The 19778-nt window shown below is 36.4% G+C and overlaps 1 protein-coding gene across 4 annotated transcripts in view; it reads right to left on the bottom strand.

The window, feature by feature from the left end:
• Positions 1-16059, bottom strand: part of LOC117414879 (plasma membrane calcium-transporting ATPase 1) — a 74694-nt gene extending 58635 nt beyond the window's left edge. Inside the window, exon 1 of one of the 4 annotated variants that reach the window (XM_034024714.3) lies at positions 15767-16058. The gene's annotated coding sequence lies outside the window, so the exon portion shown is untranslated. Of the gene's footprint in view, positions 1-14890 lie in introns of all 4 variants that reach the window. The other 3 variants (XM_034024713.3, XM_034024715.3, XM_034024717.3) reach the window with 3 other exon arrangements.
• Positions 16060-19778: the final 3719 nt, after the last annotated feature.

Consider the following 19778-nt stretch of genomic DNA (forward strand, 5'->3'; position numbering starts at 1 on the left):
TGCGGGACCGCCCCTCTTTTTAATTTGTCCCTAGCTTGTGGGACTGTGTGCTCTATTCCTCTTTGTGAGAGGGCATCAACCACTTGTTGGTACACATGCTTGTTGCGCTGTTCCAGGCGATCGAGCTAGCTCAACACATCCAACTCATTAACTATACTTATTAGGCTACTACTATAAATAGAGTGAATAATACCTTTAGAAATATAGCCTTTAAAAAAGGAAGGAATTAAACAAGGAGATAAACTATTGTTATAGGGAATATGTACAGGAACAAATATTATATTTTAAACATATTACACACCCCACAGATAAAGGGTATTAGTCAGATCAAGTAAGATTTGACTAATGCAAATGAAAATGCAGTCTGTCAAAAAATGAATGGCTCCCATGAAACAAGAATGGCATGGAACACTATAACACATTAACTGATAACCAGTTTAGATTTTATAGACTATTTGAAGCAAGAAATGCTTTGTAGTTTATTCTGTACAGTATTTCAACTCAGTGTCAGCCATGGTGTATGCTTCCCCAAACTCAAATAATTGTTTAATTGCAGAAGCTGGCTTATAGAATTTCCTTTTGATGATCTGCCACAAACTTCTAGTTCCCATATGGGAATTCTCAGTTGCCTATGGATACTGTAATAGAAAGACAACTGCTTCTGGGCACATTCCAGTGTTACGAATGTGACATTTGCACACGAAATGTAACCACACACAAGGACTGTTTACCAATAGGTTGTGCCTCTGTCTGGAACAACCAGTTGTGTGTCTGAACAGTAGAGTACATTGTTTCAAGAGGAAAGCAACACTCCAAGGTGAACTCTAAGTTTTCTCAAAACATTTCAATGCTGTTTTTTCTCAAAGCTATTGGGAAAAGCTAGTTTGGTTGATTGCTCTTATCTGGGGAAAACAAACAAACAAACAAACAAACATTCACCTCCTCAATGTTGTTTAGAACTACAGTGCCAATAAGCGCAAGTTCTGCCATTTTTTCTTTTTTACAAAATTAATAAGTGTAATATTTTGCTATGGCTTCATTTTGTAATCTGATTTATTTTACAGTTTTACTCTGTGAAATCTTTGTTCAAAATCAGTGCAGTCTCAAAATAAATATCGTCCTGCCACACACACACACACTTTTAGAAAGGCTCCAGCACCGTTGAATCTGCTAAGGCAAATGATCGAATGGTTTATAAAGAAACGTGTGAAAAAAACTGTATTTGCAATGTCCAAAAGGTTTATAAAAAAAACAAAAAACAATGAAATGGTTAATTTCAACTGGATGCCACCTGTAATGGAACTTTGAGAAAAACATAGAATACAGCAGTATACAAACTGTAAAAGACAGGGTTAAAACAATGTGGCATTGAAACAGTTAAAGTTAAGTGGACACCACCTGTATTTGAACTTCACAGAGAATCACATATAGTTGTACACAAGTATGAAGCCAAAGCATTAGATCTTTATCATCCACAAAGCAGTCACATTACACCCATCTTACATCACATGTCAAAGTGAAGGATGTTGTTAGGTTTGCCTGAGGAGTTTCCATAACATTGAATACATGAAGGTGCAAGCTGACATTTTTGAGATTAGCAGTTGTAGAAGTGGGGACGGCAGACTTACAAATTCATACCGTCCAAGCTCCCCTAACATGGATGTAGAAATGCTGCCATAAAAGGGTTAATTGTTCTTGTACAATATCCACAATTGAACTTGAACTTTTCCAATGGATGGATGTGACATTCTGCGTAACAAAAGCTAATTTTAAAAGGTAGGCTACATAAGGACCTTATTATTGTGTTGCATGTTCCCATGTTGCTACAACTGTTTACGTAAGGTGTGTGTATTTCTATTTTTTTTTTTTTTTTTTACATTTTGACCACTTTTTTAAACTTTTAATTGCATTCCCTCAAGATGGCTTCCCATGTACCTGCATGGACCTCTCAGAAATACATTTCCCATCATCCACCTGCTCACTGGTAAATCCATCTCAGTTATATATGCGAGCAGGATGATGGGAAATGTAGTTCTGAGAGGTCCATGCAGGTACATGGGAAGCCATCTTGAGGCAATGCAATTAAAAGTTTTAAAAAGTTAATGTTAAAAAAAACAAAAAAAAAAAAACAATACACACATCTTAAACAGCTGTAGCAACACATGGGAATATGTAACACAATAAAACAAAAAGGCCCTTATGTACCGAAATATTTTTTACTGAAATATTTTCCTTTATTCTCAGGAAACTTCAGGGCTTGAATTTCATTTTTGTGGGCTGGGGGGGATTTCCCCCCTATGCTGCAGCCAATGGGGGGGGCATAATTTTTTTGGGGGGGGGGGGGGGTGGCAAAAGAAAACACACTTTTGCATATGAAAAACTATATATATATATTTTACTGCATCATCATTCACACTGGTGTTGTTTTAAGTTAAGCTACTTTCAGGAGACCTGCAGCTGTTCACTGTGACAGAGCACTCTCCATTGCTTTTGCCATTGCCTGACGTGAAGGTTTTGCATGCAGCAGAAGAAAAAGGTGCTTTTCTTTTTAACCAGCGCTCCATTTCTTTTTTTAAAACTCTTTACACTCAGCCCTATTTCCGCCTGTTTTTCACTGTTTTCATTTATGTATGTTTAGCTACTGGATAGTTTGTACTGCATGTAACATATCAAATGAAAGGCCACAACATTTCCTTTCATATTATGTAAGTTGCATACGATATGTGGTAGAGATGAGAATATATGTTTAAAAAAAAAATGCTTTTCCAAAATAAATCATGTTTGGTCACTGCTACATCTATTGTAATCATAGATGGCTCAAAAAAATAAATAAATAAATAAATAAATAAAATTAATTTAAAATAAATAAATAAATAAATAAATAAATAAAAACCACACACCACCACTACTGCACCATTGAACCTCAATATAAAATTAACATGGGGGTGGGGGGGGGGGGGGGTGGGGGGGGAAGCTGAGCTTCTAAGCTTTCCAACGATACCGCCCCTTTCTGTCTAGCTGCTACAGAGCAATAGGCTCAACACAAAACCTGAGCTGTGAACTCTGTCACATGATGAGGAGAGGCTTAACTTCAGGCGATCGTAGTTCCGACTAGGAGTACCGCATAGCTGTCTTTACAAAGGTACCACCAAATGTTGCTGTCAGGACACTGCATTGTGATTGGTTATCATATTATTGTTAAAACAATGAATAATCCTCTACCAACACCGAAACACTAAACCTAAGGTCAGTATCCTATACTGCAGCAATTACACATCTAAAGTAGTTTGTTTGGCAGTGAATAAGCATTTTTGTTACTTAAAAAATAAAAAAGTAACCGGTGCCCTGGTGGCCCAAAATGAATGGGGCGGAGTTAAGAGTTAAAGCGAAAGTCACCGCTTGCAAAACACCTAGATAGACTTAACCCTTTGCAGTCCATTTATTAAGTGCGTGTCAGGTCTAATTTATTTTCACACGCGCAGTTAATTTTAGACGCGCTGTTTAAAAGTATTTTTTTCCCCCCACAGTCAAACGGGTTTAAAAGGCCCTGCATATCAACAAAGCACTCACTAGGCATCTCCAGCCCCGCTCCACCCTTTCGTTCGCTATAGCTTTCACATATGCCAAGAAATAAATAATAATAATAATAATTATAAAAATAGTCGTACATACCGATCATCTCCTGATCACTCGTTTTATCACCAAACGCCTCAATAATGCGATCCAAGTCATTATTTTATTACTATAACATCTGAAAAAAGCTCTGCAAATTTCTGTGATATTCTCTGAGCGCTGATGCAGTCACAGCCAGCTTGTTTCCTTATGGCCCCCATTATATGATGCCAGGGACAAGTATGACTATTCATGAGATACGCCCTTTTTGTTTTTTTGGTTTTTTTTCAGCTTGTCTCGGCTCATCGCTCCCACTTGGCCATTCAATGGTTTCTCGTTTTTTTTCTGGAGAAAAAACGACTAGAACCCCTTTTTTTGCGTCTTTTTGATGATGTCGGACAGGGTCCGCCATTGGACCGCAAAGGGTTAATATCGTATTTATTATTATTTTTTTTTTCAAAACTGTTTACTTACTGCAGTGTACTGAGTTTCTATAATCCTTAAACATAGTGGCCGAGAATCACGTACGAGTGAAAAAAGTCTTGCGGTACTTGAAATATCCAGCACTACTTTTATTTATTTATTTATTTATTTATTTATTTATTTATTTATCCGGAACTACTCAGAATGCGGCTCATAGTGCTTTCGTCACTGACACCCACTTCCTTATAGATTGTTGTAGTGTTTCAGGCATTCTAAATTGGGTGAAAAATACACTAGCTTGATGTCTTAATATCTCTGCAGGATTTTCCTGCACTGAAAGTTGGAGATATGCGGGAGCAACCTGGATATAACACACCGATAGAGTTAATATGTAACACATACAAAAACTTAACTACGAAATTGATCCTATAATTGATCCCTGAAATATGTAAATTTAGGACTGCTAAGAATGTTTTTGTTTTTCAAACTGTAACCAAGTGGCTGTAAAGAAAAAAAAAAAAAAGTACAAACCGATTAATAAAGTATGTATAAATATGTACGCTTTAGTAGAGATGGATATGTTTTTGAAATATGAAACCTTCCCCCCTATGGTTAGTCACTTTACATGGAATTGTTTTTCTGTAGTCCACTGGTTTTCATGGTTTTCTGTTTACTTAATATATAATTTATGTCACAACAGTTTGTTTATAACAGAATACCAAACAGTAAGCCTAATTCTCAAAAACTGTCTTCTGGCCCGTCGGGTGTCAGCTGTCCTTTACTACATGCTAGTTCCAGATTTAATAAAGTTTGCCGCTATCTAGAGGGCATTTGTGTCCCTTAACAAGTGAATTTTTTTGGCAACACTACACAGGAACAAATGTCCACAGCACTTTATCTGGTAATAACCCTTCTCCTTCCTTGTTTACAACTCACTCTGTATGTAAGCTACCCTAAATCAATAAACTTTAGTTTGGTAATGAATTTGCATACAGTGTGTGACTATTCGCGTCAGTACACTCCATAACCTAAAGTGAATATTGCTTTTACAGTTTATTTAACTTCTCCAAATAATTACCCCTCTCCTGTAACTTCCATCTTTCCTTAAGGTTGCTGTTTAAATGCTTGCTGTTCACCCTGTTCTACTTCTGACACGGAAAATTATTCAAATGTATTTTGTGCATGCCAGCACAAAGTGGGGTGTAGCCCCTCAATTTTTTGTTCTGCCCCCCACTTAGCCCCCTCATCAGGGAACATCTGGTGCCGCCACTGATTGATATGCTTTCATTACTTAACGAGCATGCTTGCCGTTTTAATAGCATTACAGTATTTGTATTAAATGGATCAGAAATCGTATAATTGTAAGTGGTAACCATCACCCCATCAATTTCTGTGTGAACAACTACAGCTGTAATAATGGAAAAAAAATTTTTTATCAAATATTACTTTATTTAAACAAATAATATAACTTTATCCGTAATCAAATGTCTCTGTGTATACTGATCAGTGACTATAAATTACAAATGATATTCATTTATAAATTCTTTCATTGATTTGTTTTGGAAAACTAAATACAACACAACATATTATAGAATCCAAAATTAAGCGGTTCCCATTATGTGCCTCACCAGTCTTCTTTTTATTCCCACCCTTACAATAGGTGCTGTTAAAATGGCCAAGCAAAACTGATGTAGTGCTGCTTTTTAGATCTTGGTTTGTTAATTGTTTTACTGCAACCAGTTTTTTTCCCTCTTTTGCAATAAGTTTTATAAAGAATAAATAATGTCAGCATGGTAAACAAGGAAGTAATTATTTGGCTTTTAACAAGCCTTTCTCTTTACTACTTTAAACCGTATTCTAAGTTTAAGCACTGTAGAAATACATTTCTAAAAACTGCATTCTTGAAAAATACATAATTTGATTTTGCTGAGCTCCCTGAATCTCTTGAATATAATGTATTTGTTTGCACTGAAAACAATAGAACATTGGTCACCTTAATTGAGTTTACTGAAATCAAAAATGAATAAAAAAAGAATAAAAACATTGAAGTTATAATCTAAGGCTGAGGTGATGCATCGATTTATCGTTTGGCAACTATCAATAGTCAAACCTGTGTAAAGCAAAGGAAAGTTTATTACATTTGGAATCTGCCATTATTTTTTGCATTATGCGCAGAGCTTCTCTGTTGCCCTCAGGTCTGACTCACTGAATCTGCATGTGATTGAGCTCACCTTCTCCCCCCTGCCCAGCCCCACCCAGCCCCACCCAGCCCCACCCAGCCCCACCCCGCCCCACCCCGCCCCCTGTGAGTGTTTACTGATGGGATTGCATCTGTCCCGGAGTCTTCAAAGTAACAGAGCAAGTTAAGAGCATTGTGCTAGAATTACAAATACCGTATCAACTGAGCTACAAATACAATGCCATCTGATGTTTGGGAATTATTTTCTAAAGTAAGACGGCAAGAAAGTAAAGTAAAGAAAGTAATGTTTGGGATACTCCGGTAACACAACTAATCTGCGTGACCATTTAATGAGATGGCACTCTACAAAACAAAACAAAATCCGCATTTATTCATCTGAACTATCCCGGAGAAAAAATGAAGAAAAACCACCAAGACTGTTCCAAAAGTTATATCTTTGGTCAGAAGTATTAAGCATCTTGGCAACATCAGCCACTACGTCCACAAACTGGAACTTAAAGTTTATCTATAAAATTCAGTTACACCGAAACAGTATTCGAATTCCAAAAGAAAAGATAGTGACGGACATGTTGAAAAAGGCATGCAAATATAATAAATCTAGCTAGAAAAAAAATCAAATCTTTTTTTTTTTTTTTTTAATTTTTTTATTTGATTATTTGTACATTTTTCCTTAGGGATATCAGACAACATCCGTTAGGTAAACTGTTCCCCCACTGCTACCACTAGTTGAATGAAAATTGATTTGAGTTTGTTTCAAGGACTCGGACTCGAAATCAAGGACTTGAGGTTTGAGGACTAGAGTTACATTGAAATAGGAACCAGACAAAACAAAACTGTCGTCCCAACTCCCATTGTTCTGGTACTAAGTCTCCTCTCTGTGTGTCCTTTAGAAACTTTTAATCATTATTGCTGCTGTGTTTGTGTGTATGTTTTTGTTTTGTTTTTCTGGCTAGAAATATGGATATAGCTGCTTAAATAATCACATGCGTGGGAATGATGTCAACGTTTGTACACGATCAGAATAAGTTTTCTGGAAAGTGTGATGTTAGCCTTTGGAATACTATTGGAATATTCTAGGTAAACTGTATTTACATTACTTTTGATATAGGAATTACTTTTTTGGAAAACTATATATTCCAAAAAAATACTGGAATTCTTCTGTTCATGGAAATGCACAGAGTAAATGGTGGCACTACGGTCCATGGGCTACCTGAAAATGTGAAATTAGACATCCACACACACATGCTAGTTACAGGGGGGGGGGGGGGGGGTTGAAAAATCACTGGACAAGTCTGAACATCATTTATCCATTAATATATGTTCATTGCACTTGTCCAAGGACTTTTGAATCACCCTGTAAATGTTGCTCATTTAAAAACAGGTATGTATGGATGTCAATAATGACCTACACATCAGTCTGATAGCTTTAAATCAGTCTTTGAGGCTCCCGGTGAAGGTTCTTTGCTTAATTTGTAAAATGCTGTTAGGTGGTCTTTTTTCTTTCACTCAACTTCAAATAGACAGAAAGAGGGGGTTGTAAAAATAGTTGGTAATGCAAGATGGGATCAAAGGCTTCTTTATTTTACATTATATCACTTGCTTGCTCATAAGGAATATGTTGGGTTTTTAAAGTCATCATCAAAATGGCTTGCGAGGGATACATTTGTAAAAATAGATGATTCACATGGATCATCTCAAACATGACAAGACTTTCAGTACCGAGTAGCTGGAAGATGTGGGGACTCGCTGGTTCTATATAAAATTTCCAATTGTGTACTTTAGTTACAGAATTCACATTCAGTTTAAAGTGAATATCAAATACCCAGAGATTCTCACACACAACTGTAAAAGCAAGAATGTCATAAAATTATGTCTAACAAAAATTATGATTAGAATATTAAATATGTTTGAGGCATTCTGTTTGTTGTATTTCAGTTAGAAAATGCCTTCAATTTGTGTCAATATTTGTTTATCAGATTTAGAAGCTTAATAGAAATGATTTATTTGAGTTCACATGACTGCTTTTGCTAGAATCAGGAGGCTAGTTAGACTAAGGCTGTAAATCTACATTTAAGTTAATACACGTGAAAAGTGTTTAAATATCCGGTTGTTTACCGGTTAAACGATTCATAACATCCATATTTAATAAGTACTTGTGAGACTCTTATTCAAATGTTACTAACTATTTAAACTCATTTAAGTTTTTCAAGTTTAATATTGACATATATGGTCAGTACTGATGTGCACAATGTACCAACTAGCGGTAAAAAAAAAAAAAAAAAAAAGTGCTATTTGGAAGTGAACTACATCAGTTCACATAAGTTGTCACAAAATATTTTTTCTAATATAAAATTGCCATACTTTATTCATGAATCAACCATTAAATCACCTTGCGGGTTATTGTTAAATTGTTTTTTTTTTCAATAGCCAGTCATTCTGAATTTCCATTATCATTCGCTAATGTTATTGCACAGAAATAAAAATTAACGTGAAGGCAAATTAAAATCTATAAAATTCAAGCAGTCTTTTATTCCAGTTCCTCATCAATCTTCACACAAAAAAAGAAGGCAGCAAATGTCAACTAAAAGAGAATCAAATTAAAATGTCTAAAATCCAAGCCAGTTCAATGATTACACCCGTGGAACCTCTGCGATAACTTGGCAAGCTTGAACAAACTGCATTTTACAGTATTGTCCTCAACTTTTTAAAAATAGGTCCAAACAGGACTGCTTTTTAATTTTTGAATGAGATATTTTGAACTGCAGCAGTGTGGAGTAGTGGTTAGGGCTCTGGACTCTTGACCGGAGGGTTGTGGGTTCAATCCCCAGTGGGGGACACTGCTGTTGTACCCTTGAGCAAGGTACTTTACCTAGATTGCTCCAGTAAAAAAACCCAACTGTATAAATGGGTAATTGTATGTAAAAATAATGTGATATCTGTATAATGTGAAATAATGTATAATGTGATATCTTGTAACAATTGTAAGTCGCCCTGGATAAGGGCGTCTGCTAAGAAATAAATAATAATAATAATAATACCGACGCAAACGACATCTATACATATTACAGTTGCATGCTGCGTTCTACCAGTCTTCTCTGACTGGCTAAAGATTAATCATGCAGTGGACTGGAGGAGGGGTGGGGCAAGCCTAAGGCACAGGGGAATTAATAACCGAATGGAAATGTTTAGATTTTTATTTACTGAGGAGGGGAAACAGGGGGTACATTTATAAATTAAAAATAAAACAAAAATATTTTATTTAGATTACCGTTTAAACCAGGGATCTCCAACTATGGTCCTGAGAGCCCCAATCCTGCAGGTTTTCTAGTCGTCTTCACGCCATCAATGGCTAAAGATCTAGAACACATGTTAATCTTTGCGGTGGACTTCGTGAATTGTATTTCTTTAGGAGAAATTAACCCAATATACAATTAAGCCAATAATTGCCGCAATTACTGTAAGAGAGCTCAGTTGAAACGAAAACCAGAAAACCCTGTAGGTCTCCAGGACCAGGGTTGGGAGACCCCTGGTTTAAACTCTTCCATTCTTGATTTAAACCACAATGTAATTTTTATTCTCTAAACATTTTACAGTTGTATTTGTCTATTTCTCTGTATAAATAGTTTCACAGTTCTGAACGGTGCAGAAATGCTTCACTGGGGGGTTATTATTCCATTCTGGGGATGAAATCCCCTGCAAGGCAGATAGAGGAGGCAGTCATATGTACATAGATCTGCATGTCACACGTCACATTTTTATATACTGTATAGCTGGAAACCCAGTCATCCAATTGTCATGTAACTTGCTATTGCCATTATTTTGGTTATTCAGAATATCAGATTCTGGGGATATATGAAGGCGTCAGTCTGTTCAATTATCTAATCATCTGCAACATTTTTGCATATATCTACTTTTCAAAGTCTGATAAAAATGTTATTGCTAATGCTTACTCCATACTATTCCACACACCATTGATATATCATGGTCATCAACTTATTTATCATTCAGAAAGCTATCATTTTGAATTTACAGCTAAGTGGGGGAATTAATCATCAACTACGATACTGTATTGTACATCTTAATCACAGCACAGGTCTAGTGCATTGAAAGGGCGAGAATGTGTCTACACGTGCATGGGGAAAGCTGGTTCACAAGAGTTAAAACAGAAGAGTCATTGGCTGAATTTTGTAAAAACAGAGTGTACTCCATGTTTTGGTCCAGCTCTGTGGCTTAAAGAAAATATGTTTTAGTGTAAAGTTGAACATGAAATGTGGGACACTGCAGCTTTGACTTTCTATTTTTTTCTTTTTTTGTAGCTGTAATGTTAATCATATTCCAGGTTACCTGATATTCAGTTTTGAATAGAATCCCCAAGGCAATAGTCAGGTAGCACAATGGTGCACACAATACTAAAGACATATCAAACTGCCGACCAACAAAGACCCTCATCTAAAATTAACCGTGGTAGCCAGATGGAACCAGCATGGGACCAATAAAAACGTCACCCAAGCACTTCACTGCTAAATACAAGTGCAAGTACAAGTGCCAGGATGCTGTAATCTATGCATCAAAAAGTATAAGAGTTTGCAAGCCACACACCCATAACATGATTAATAATTTCATTTACAGAATGGGTAGATGTTAGCAGTACACCAAAATGTAACACTGTAAAGCAGGCTATATTTAGCAAACCAACATAGCTTGTTCTCTGCTGAATGTCACATTAGATTAATTTAAGGCTCAATGAATCCTTAAGTACAGCTATTTCCTGAAAGATTTGAACACTGTTTCCATTTTATCTAAAACACACATAAATCAAAGGCTTTTACGTTTAAATGCATTTGAAAGAATGCAACTAAATTGAGAAAAAAATATTTACGTCTGCATATTTGGTACATTATACAGAGTATTTTGGAGTTATCTTTAGCACAGTACAGTTAACATTAGGTTTCCTATTTAACCATTGCAGAAGAGAAAACACTTTATTGGGCAGGTCCAGAGTTCCAGGAAAACACCCATCACAGATCTCTAATAAAACATTGAAAGCCAACCGATTTATGAATGGATGAATTATGATATTTTCAAACATGATGTGATGAATTAATGTGATTGTCACTTACAATTTTGTCATGAATTATCTTGTTTTTACATCATAGAATTAAGCATTATGACCATTACAGTATTGCATATTGGGATATGCTCAAAGCTAGTGTCAAAATGGCTAGGACAGATACGATATAGTACAAAGCTAAGGGATATCAACACGTGATGTACCAAGTTAAGTGTTGACAGGCAAAGTCATTCTTCACAGCTTGCAAGAGTAATACACAATAAAATTGGTCAAATGCAGCAACCAACAATGTAAAACAGTTCAGACGGTACAGCAAGTAATACAGTAATTAATGATAAAAGGTACAATTCGGACCTAATGTAAATAGACTACGCAAATTCAATCCAAGCTTGCATCGAAACAGATTTTTCAAGGAGACTAACATTCCCATCTACACCACAATTATAGCTAGTCTTAAAGAATTTAAAACAAACTTTTTTTAAACATGTTTCCATGTGTGTAAAAGCCGACAAGGAGATGGTACATCTCCAGCCTGCTGCTCTGTTCTGGAATATAACAAACTTGACTTCTTGGGTAAAATAAATGTCAGCTCAAAGCAAGCATTCTAAAAAAAAAAAAAAAAAGTATTCACAAGCTCAGTAAAACAGCTGCTCTAATTATGAGAAACAAGACAAATGCATTCTCCATTAACGGGAATATGTACAGTAAAATTACAAAAAAGCTATTTACGGGGGGGGGGGGGGGGGGGTTTGTGGGGTCTATTGTCTTTCCCCAACCTCAAAAAAATGAAACACTGGAGATTCCTACAGACACTACACAGGCAAGGAGACAGAATCTCAATTTGCTTGATGGAAAGTGTCCTGCAGCAACCCCCGCCCGCCCCACCCCCCAAACACCCCTCCCCCTAAATAATGTGTAATCCATCTGAATCCATCTGTGTGTCTCCATAGATACCCAAGAAAGAACAGGTGGAAGGAAGGGCTTCACATGTTGTTCTCAATTGTTAAAATGCTGTTACATTGTTTGTAGAATCAGATCAAATATAGCAAGCTGGCATTGGTTCCTGCTTTAGCTTTTGAACAATCAGGCCACAAGCGAAATTAGTTCTGGTCCAAAGGCCTCTGTAACCTCACTTGGCATGCAGTCAAAGGTTATTTTATTTGATGGGAGGTAATCATTAATGAACATTTAATTTTAAACAACCCAAACCATAGTTTTAAATAATGTGTTTTTAAAAAAGGTTAAAATGTAGTCCCAGTTCCCTAACAAAAGCTAAAAAAAAAAAAAAATAATTGCATTATAATATATATACACACACAGACATATACATACACACTAAACATTTGTTATCTGTTGGTAAACAGCCCACCTGCATGTTTAAAGAAAAAAAAAAAAAGACACTGTCTTTTTCCTAAAGGTTGTATTTATGTGGTACATTTAGATTTCCCAATTAAGTAATATACTGCTTACATTTGGAAAGGAGTGGCATTGTGGTTATTATATCAACTTTTACCACTCTGCATTCACATACAGCAAATATAATGAATTCACCAGGGGCTTCTTCAGATTTACTGCAGAGTTTCATCATAGATTTTGTATGCGTGTAAAATCTGTTTTTTGTTTTTTCAAATTAAACATCAAACCAAACTGGTGATTGCTAGGGTTTCCACGTTAACCACAGTGTGCCTTTCAACAGATTAAAAGATACCAGCAGAACGTTACTGTTCAAAACAGCCAGCCATGCAGTAGGTCACAAACGGCACTGATGGGTTTATAGACTGCTGACTTAAGAAATTCTTCAAAAAACTAAACAGAAATCAAACTCAAACTAAAAATGGTCAGATTAACAACAATCCGCCAAAATAAAGTGTGACCAAGGGTTGCTTTAAACCCACAAACTGTTCACAAACACCTGTGATCCAAGTTTTGTATTTCATTTTGCACTGTGCTAAAGAACGTTCAACTGCCATTGGTGTTAATAGCTTATTTGAAGTAGTGAATGGAAATAAGTAGGCTAAATATTTTACTTGAAAGAAACTACCAATAGTTTACCATACAACAAGAAACATATAACCTAGGAATTACTGTTCATCCTTCAATCAGTCATTGCCTAGGTCTGGAAAATAGCGGTTTACAGACACTAGAGTACGATGTTTTACGGCTCTTCGCTGACATATTACGATGTAAACTTGGGTAAAAACGACTGGTCCTTTTCAATACGTAATGCTAAACAAATGATTAATTGACGTATAAACTACTGTACTACATACTGTGGTTGCATTGCAAAAGGATGGTTTTATTCGACAACAAGCAACTATCAGAGATACTCTCTCTCCAGGGTGTTTCCACAAACAGAAAAATGCGGCTCAGACAACCCTTGTTTTCAAATCGGGTGACTGTCAGTTTGGTCGATTATGCCTATGACAAGAGGCTTATTGTGAGCTGGCCTGCATGAAATAGAGTATGACCATAACTATGGTATCTGTATTATTTATCAAATTAACAGGTAAAAGCACAATACAGAATTAACTGTTAGAAACGTCCTACCGTTAGCAAAATTTTCCGGCTAGCATTGGTTACGTCAGTCAATTATTGGTTTAAATAAATATCAATTCTAGCAAGTTTAACAGAAGCAAAAGCCAATTCTATATTGAAAGCATTCGCCATCAAATGAGCAATACCGATGAGAACACACTCCACTGCTACTTCTATTTACAGGCATAAGATTGTTATTTTGATGTCTGTAGTTTAATGCAATATATCAGATCGAGAAAGAGAGCCTTTGGACGAATTGGTCAAGGTCAAACAGCGCGTTCGTTCTCATATTGCACACAAATTAATAGGATTGCAGATCAACGGAGAGGGAGAGGGAGACGGATACCGGAAAGAGACCAACCAATGCAAAAAAATAGGTCATCCAAACCTTTACATTAATAAAAAAAAGGCCTTGGAATCTGCTGTAAAATACAAAAAGAAAAAGTGTTTATCCCAGCAACGTTAATAAAATACATTTTGACCAAATTACTGTGGCGTTGTTATTGTACTGAATTAAACATGCATTATTTTTAGACGACAAAGCAACAAATATTGCAAGTGAATTTTAAATAGCACCAGTTCTAAACGTGCATTTTGAAACCTCGGCCTGCAAAACCTTGAACCAAACACAAAACTTGATCTGTGTAGTTCACGGCTTCAGAATACAAGTCAGTGAGCTACACTTGTCTTGGTACTTTGAAAAACGCTGTATCATGAAGCGGGTAAAGACAAAAACAAAAATGCAACTAGGTAGTGCAACTTGTAATGAAGTAAACAATACCGTTGTCACGTTTACAAATAATCCAATGTTTCACCTCAGTATTATGTCAATTAAGAACCGTTAGTTAAGATGATCCTATCAATAAAGCTAAATATCGTGTGTACGGCGGTTAAGCTACAGGCAGTACGTCAAATGGCTGGCATTCTGTTACAAAAACTAAATAAATAAGGTATCTTATATAAATTGGTGCAAGAATATACCAATTAACTACCGTACACCCCTTTTAAAAGAAAAATACATAAATAAACAAACACGTATAGTTTCTTACCTCCACAGAACCCTTTCCTTAAAGCGTGGCAGCACAAGTGCGACTCCTCTTAAATGTAAGCTTCTTTTTCAATTTAAAAAAAACACCAAAAAAATGGTTTTCATATATTTGTTTTTTTTCTTGATTCAAGTTAGCGAACACTCGTATCACTTTTTGTTGTGTTCCTCCTTCCGGCGTGCGTGTGTCACTGATCAGACAAGAGCAAAAAATAAAACCGTACTTGCTGTTGTGAGATGATGATGATGTGATGCCTGCTGATCCAGAACTGAAGAAAACGTGTAACACTCAGATGGGAAAGCAAGCAGCCATTCACGCGTTTAGCGGTAAGGAATTTCACTTGATCACCGACTTCGGTCGTGTCCAGGCTTTTGGCGTTTTCTGTTGCTGTGTTGCCTTTTCCACCGGTTTGTGTTTTGTGTGTGTGGAGGAGGGGGAAGGGGGGTTCTTCGTCCCATAAAATCAGCACAGCCTCATTCCTGTCTCCAGTGGACTAGCCCCCAAGAACGGCACCGTGTGCCCTGAACTGAGCGCAATGACAACCGTATTCAAAATAACCACCAAGTTCCCAATGCGCTGCACACTCACGTGCCTTGCTCGCTTCAACCTCTCTATCTTTGCTCACTCACTACACATACAGCCCCCTTGTAATTAACGGGATTGGACAGACACTCCCCTTTATATTTAACCCCCACAAAACTTGATCGAAACCCTTCACCGTTGTTCCTTTTAGCCCTCAGGGAAACACTGCGTGTCGTCAGTTATATAGCTTAGCTTGTCTCACATAGGGAAGGGGGTTAACTGTACACTGTTATCACTGTCTATTACTCATTTTTCTAAACCAAAAAAGTTAAAGGAGAAACAAAAAAAAACACTTACAGCCTTCTCTGCTTATGCTGGCTCGCTCCCCTACCGTCCTTTTCTTTCTTTCTCAATCTGTCTCAAACCTGCCCATCATACAACGTCGCTTTTGGGCATGTGGGCCACGCCAAGAGGCAGGGCTCAGGATTTTGGTAAACGACATCCCATTGGCTAAAACGATATACATATATTAAAAAAAAAAAAAAAACACAGTCGCCGTGGAAACGGTTACGTTGATTCCCGGATGAAAATGATCTGTCTTGCTAACTTTACCGCTGACTGTGGTGAGCGCGTTCCTGAAAAACGACTTGAGCGCGCTTTCTTTTTTTAATTATGCAAACCCCGCCCGCTGTCTGCAACAAAGTCTTTCCCGGCTGCTAATTACACCTGACGTCATTGTTTCCATGACGTAGTGTCTTTCCTTAATTCTGCGACTTCCTACATTTTTCGTCTGCTGCAGTTTAGCTGCATGTTGGTTTTATTGCTGCAGTCTTGCTGATAGCGTTTGACTTCAATTATTCACATTTGTAATTCTTATTATAAACCTGTCGAGAAAAAATGAATGCTGCTGTTGTCACTTTGTAAGTAAGTCAGATAGTCTGCTTTAACTAAACAAGATTGCTTACACGAATAACATACAACATCCACGCAATGTAATAAGAAATCATTGGTTGGACTGCAAAGTTTTTATCTCGTCCTGCTTAGGAAAATTATAATTAGTTTTCTGGCTTCCACTAGGGTACCAGTCTGATATTGGGTTTATAAATATCAACTTAAAATAACAGTACTTTTAAAACAAAAGTGGATAGCATATACAGTAAAAATTAATATCCTTATTTGTTTTAATTGTCATATCAATTATTATGTTTCCAAACAATTCTGATAGCGGGAACAAAGGTATAGAAGTAAAACATACCATTGTACTTTTGTATGGAAGCTTGGCAAATTGTAACAAACTATACCGTAAAAACAATAAACAAAGCTTGAGCTTAAGGTACTTGACAGTAATTTGACAGTAATTTGAGTGAAGAATTCAATGCAATGAAGCAGACAATCAGCAAATGGTCTAAGATAAAGCACCATAGTAACAGTGGTGTATTTTCTTAAAACCACACCCATTAAGTAAAAAAATGAGGACCCTAGCGTTTTACTACTGAAACTTAAATATACTGACGAGACTAACTTGTATTGTTAGATTTAGTTTTCATAACCTTTTTACACCAAATACCTTAAATGATCAAAATGGTAGTGATATTAGACTCCAAGTGAGTGAAACCGTCAGCATTGTATTACCAGAGTATCATAAATGCATGATTTGCTTTTTTATTATTTCCTTTAGAGGTTTTTAGACACATATTTTTTAATCAGTGCTTGCTTGCTTGAATAGCAGTATTCTGAATTGGCTTTACTCACTGTTACCTCTGTTCATTTAAAGAAAATACAGTAACATGAGAAATAGATCATCACAATGTAATTTTGACAGATGGATTGATTCCTTTATATACCTCTAGTTTGGGAAATGGCTATAAATGTCTATATAAAATGTATACCAGTGTTAATTGGCATTCCACCAAATACACTAATACACAGCTGAGGTATGCATTTAAACAGTATTAAGTTCCCTCATATAAATACAATAGATAGAGCTATTAAAATTACATACAGAAAGATGAGTATCTACAGAAATCAGTAAGATTGGTATGCAGATAAGACAGCTTAAAAAATGTATCAACAGCATAAGGGCGTGTGTGTGTGTGTGTGTGTGTGTGTGTGAACTGAAAACTGTACAGACCAGACCAGTATTTGAACTGGGCTTTTGTCTTCTTGAGGTCAGGGAAAGTAGGTCCCTGATGTATTTGTGCCAGTAATTATATACTTTTTATCAGATGGGTGTTATCATTGATATGGACTGGGTATTAAGACTTGACATAGCAGTCTAGGACTGATTTGTTGAGATGTAGTCACCAGTCCTTGTTTTAATCAGGCTATTTTCATTGCAGACTCGTGTGAAACAGCCACAATCCAGCAGTCAAAAGTTCTTAGAATGCCAGTCACTTTCTGTTTTTGTGGAGATATGCAAAATAAAGTGGTCACCATTAAACATGCCTCCTTAAACATTATCAAATGGATGTAGTTTGTAAGGATTTTAATAATTTGCCTTAGTGCTGCCTTCATATATCTATGGAGCCTGTATAAGGTGTGTTACTTATCAAACCCTCTCTTTATCCCACCGGGCACTGACTGGGCCCACCTCCAATCTGTTTAACATTTCAGGCTAAAGATGGATCTGTTATCATGCTGTCTTCTGACTCTGTCCAGTGATGACACTGCTTTACGTAAACCTGCTGCATCACTGCCCAATTTCAAAGACCTCCAGACAAGTATTGATATTTCTTTCTACTGTTTCAGTGGCTAAAAATATAACAACATATACAGTATGACTATTTAAAATGGACGTCATCCCTAACTCAATTGTTGTGTGCATTTATAGCCCCTGAATGACTCTTTCATTTCAAACCTCACAGAGTCTGATAACCTCACATGAACTTGCCATGTTTAAGTAATACTGTAACACTCTGATTATCCAAACCCTGATTATCTGAACACGTTTGTTATCCAAACAACCCCTTGTTTACCTGTCTCATTGTGTACTGTGCTCTTCTGCTATTCAGCTCTCAATCTCTGCTATCTACCGAGAAGTGCAGTACTGTATGTAATATACTTACAGATAAATGGGTGAATTGTATCTGTGTGAAAGTCATGCAAAAAAATGTCACTGTTCTAATTCGATTATCAGAACAATCCTATTATTCAAACAATTTGATTATCTGAACAGCCCCTGGTGCCAATTAGATCAGATAACATAAGTTCTACTGTAGTATTAAATGATTGACTGTGTTTCTCGACATGTTCTAGTTACCTTCATTAATTAATTCATCAGCACATTTGTTTATTTACTGTACATACCTGACCAGCACATTAAAGAGTCTCCACAACCAATTTAATGCTTAAATGAAACAGATATGTAATATTTTCTAGTTTTACAAATATTTTAGACATTTTATCATGTTTAATTACAAGCTGACTAACAGTTCCTAACTACACTGGTCCTGCTGGCATTTTTCTGCTTTTGGGGATAAATTAAATACAGGTCATGATAATCACATAAAGGTCATTAGATGTATTTTAGCCAACCCACCTCACTTTTGTTTGCCTTCCTATACCCTTAGTACATGGTGAATACATTTGAGTTCTGGTGGGAGAACGTACACAACTGAAAGTCCCAGATGTTTCTTTTTAGCTATTAAAAGAATGAGTTTCGCTTTTGTTGAATAGCAAAAATAACTATTTTTTTCTAGGTAAGAAAATAAACGTGAGTTATTGTTTACATTTACATATAAGAGCACCTGTTTCTTTAAATGTCCCCATACCCCTGAAGAAAAGACTTCTGAAGTGGAATTTTAAGAAACAGGTGTTATTTACTGACAAGTCTGACAAGTAAACTGTACTGAAATGCTTCGCTCCATTTCTGATAGAAAAATGTAATCTTAATTAGCACGAAACAATCACCTAGGTAGAAATACACAAGTGACACAAAGGCTTGTTGTTGATTTAAAAATCTTTGCCTCTGTGTTTTGGGGAGGGGAAATGTCTTCATCAGGCATGCACTACAGTTCAGGGGCAATGCACATCCATATGGGGCTAAAGCCAGCCTAGGTCCGTGCTCAAGTGTAAAGGGGTGGTTCAAGTGATAAGACTCTTTTAATCTGTTGACCCTAAGCCAACTCAGTTAAGAATTGTTAAATGCACTATAAGTTAGGCCAACTAATTTACAACTACTGTACTTACAGTATATTCGTGCCTTATTGTGAATACCAACTTGCTTGAATCTTTGTTCGACAAGTACACTAAGGTTTGAAAGTGTACCTGATCACTGCTTGTTAACAAGCATGTTAGATAAATTCATTCCCCGCCATGAATGTAAATTCAAAATAAGTAACATGAAAAAGATTATCACTATGACCTATTT

The sequence above is a fragment of the Acipenser ruthenus genome, chromosome 7, assembly GCF_902713425.1.
Source record: "Acipenser ruthenus chromosome 7, fAciRut3.2 maternal haplotype, whole genome shotgun sequence".
NCBI lineage: Eukaryota > Metazoa > Chordata > Actinopteri > Acipenseriformes > Acipenseridae > Acipenser > Acipenser ruthenus.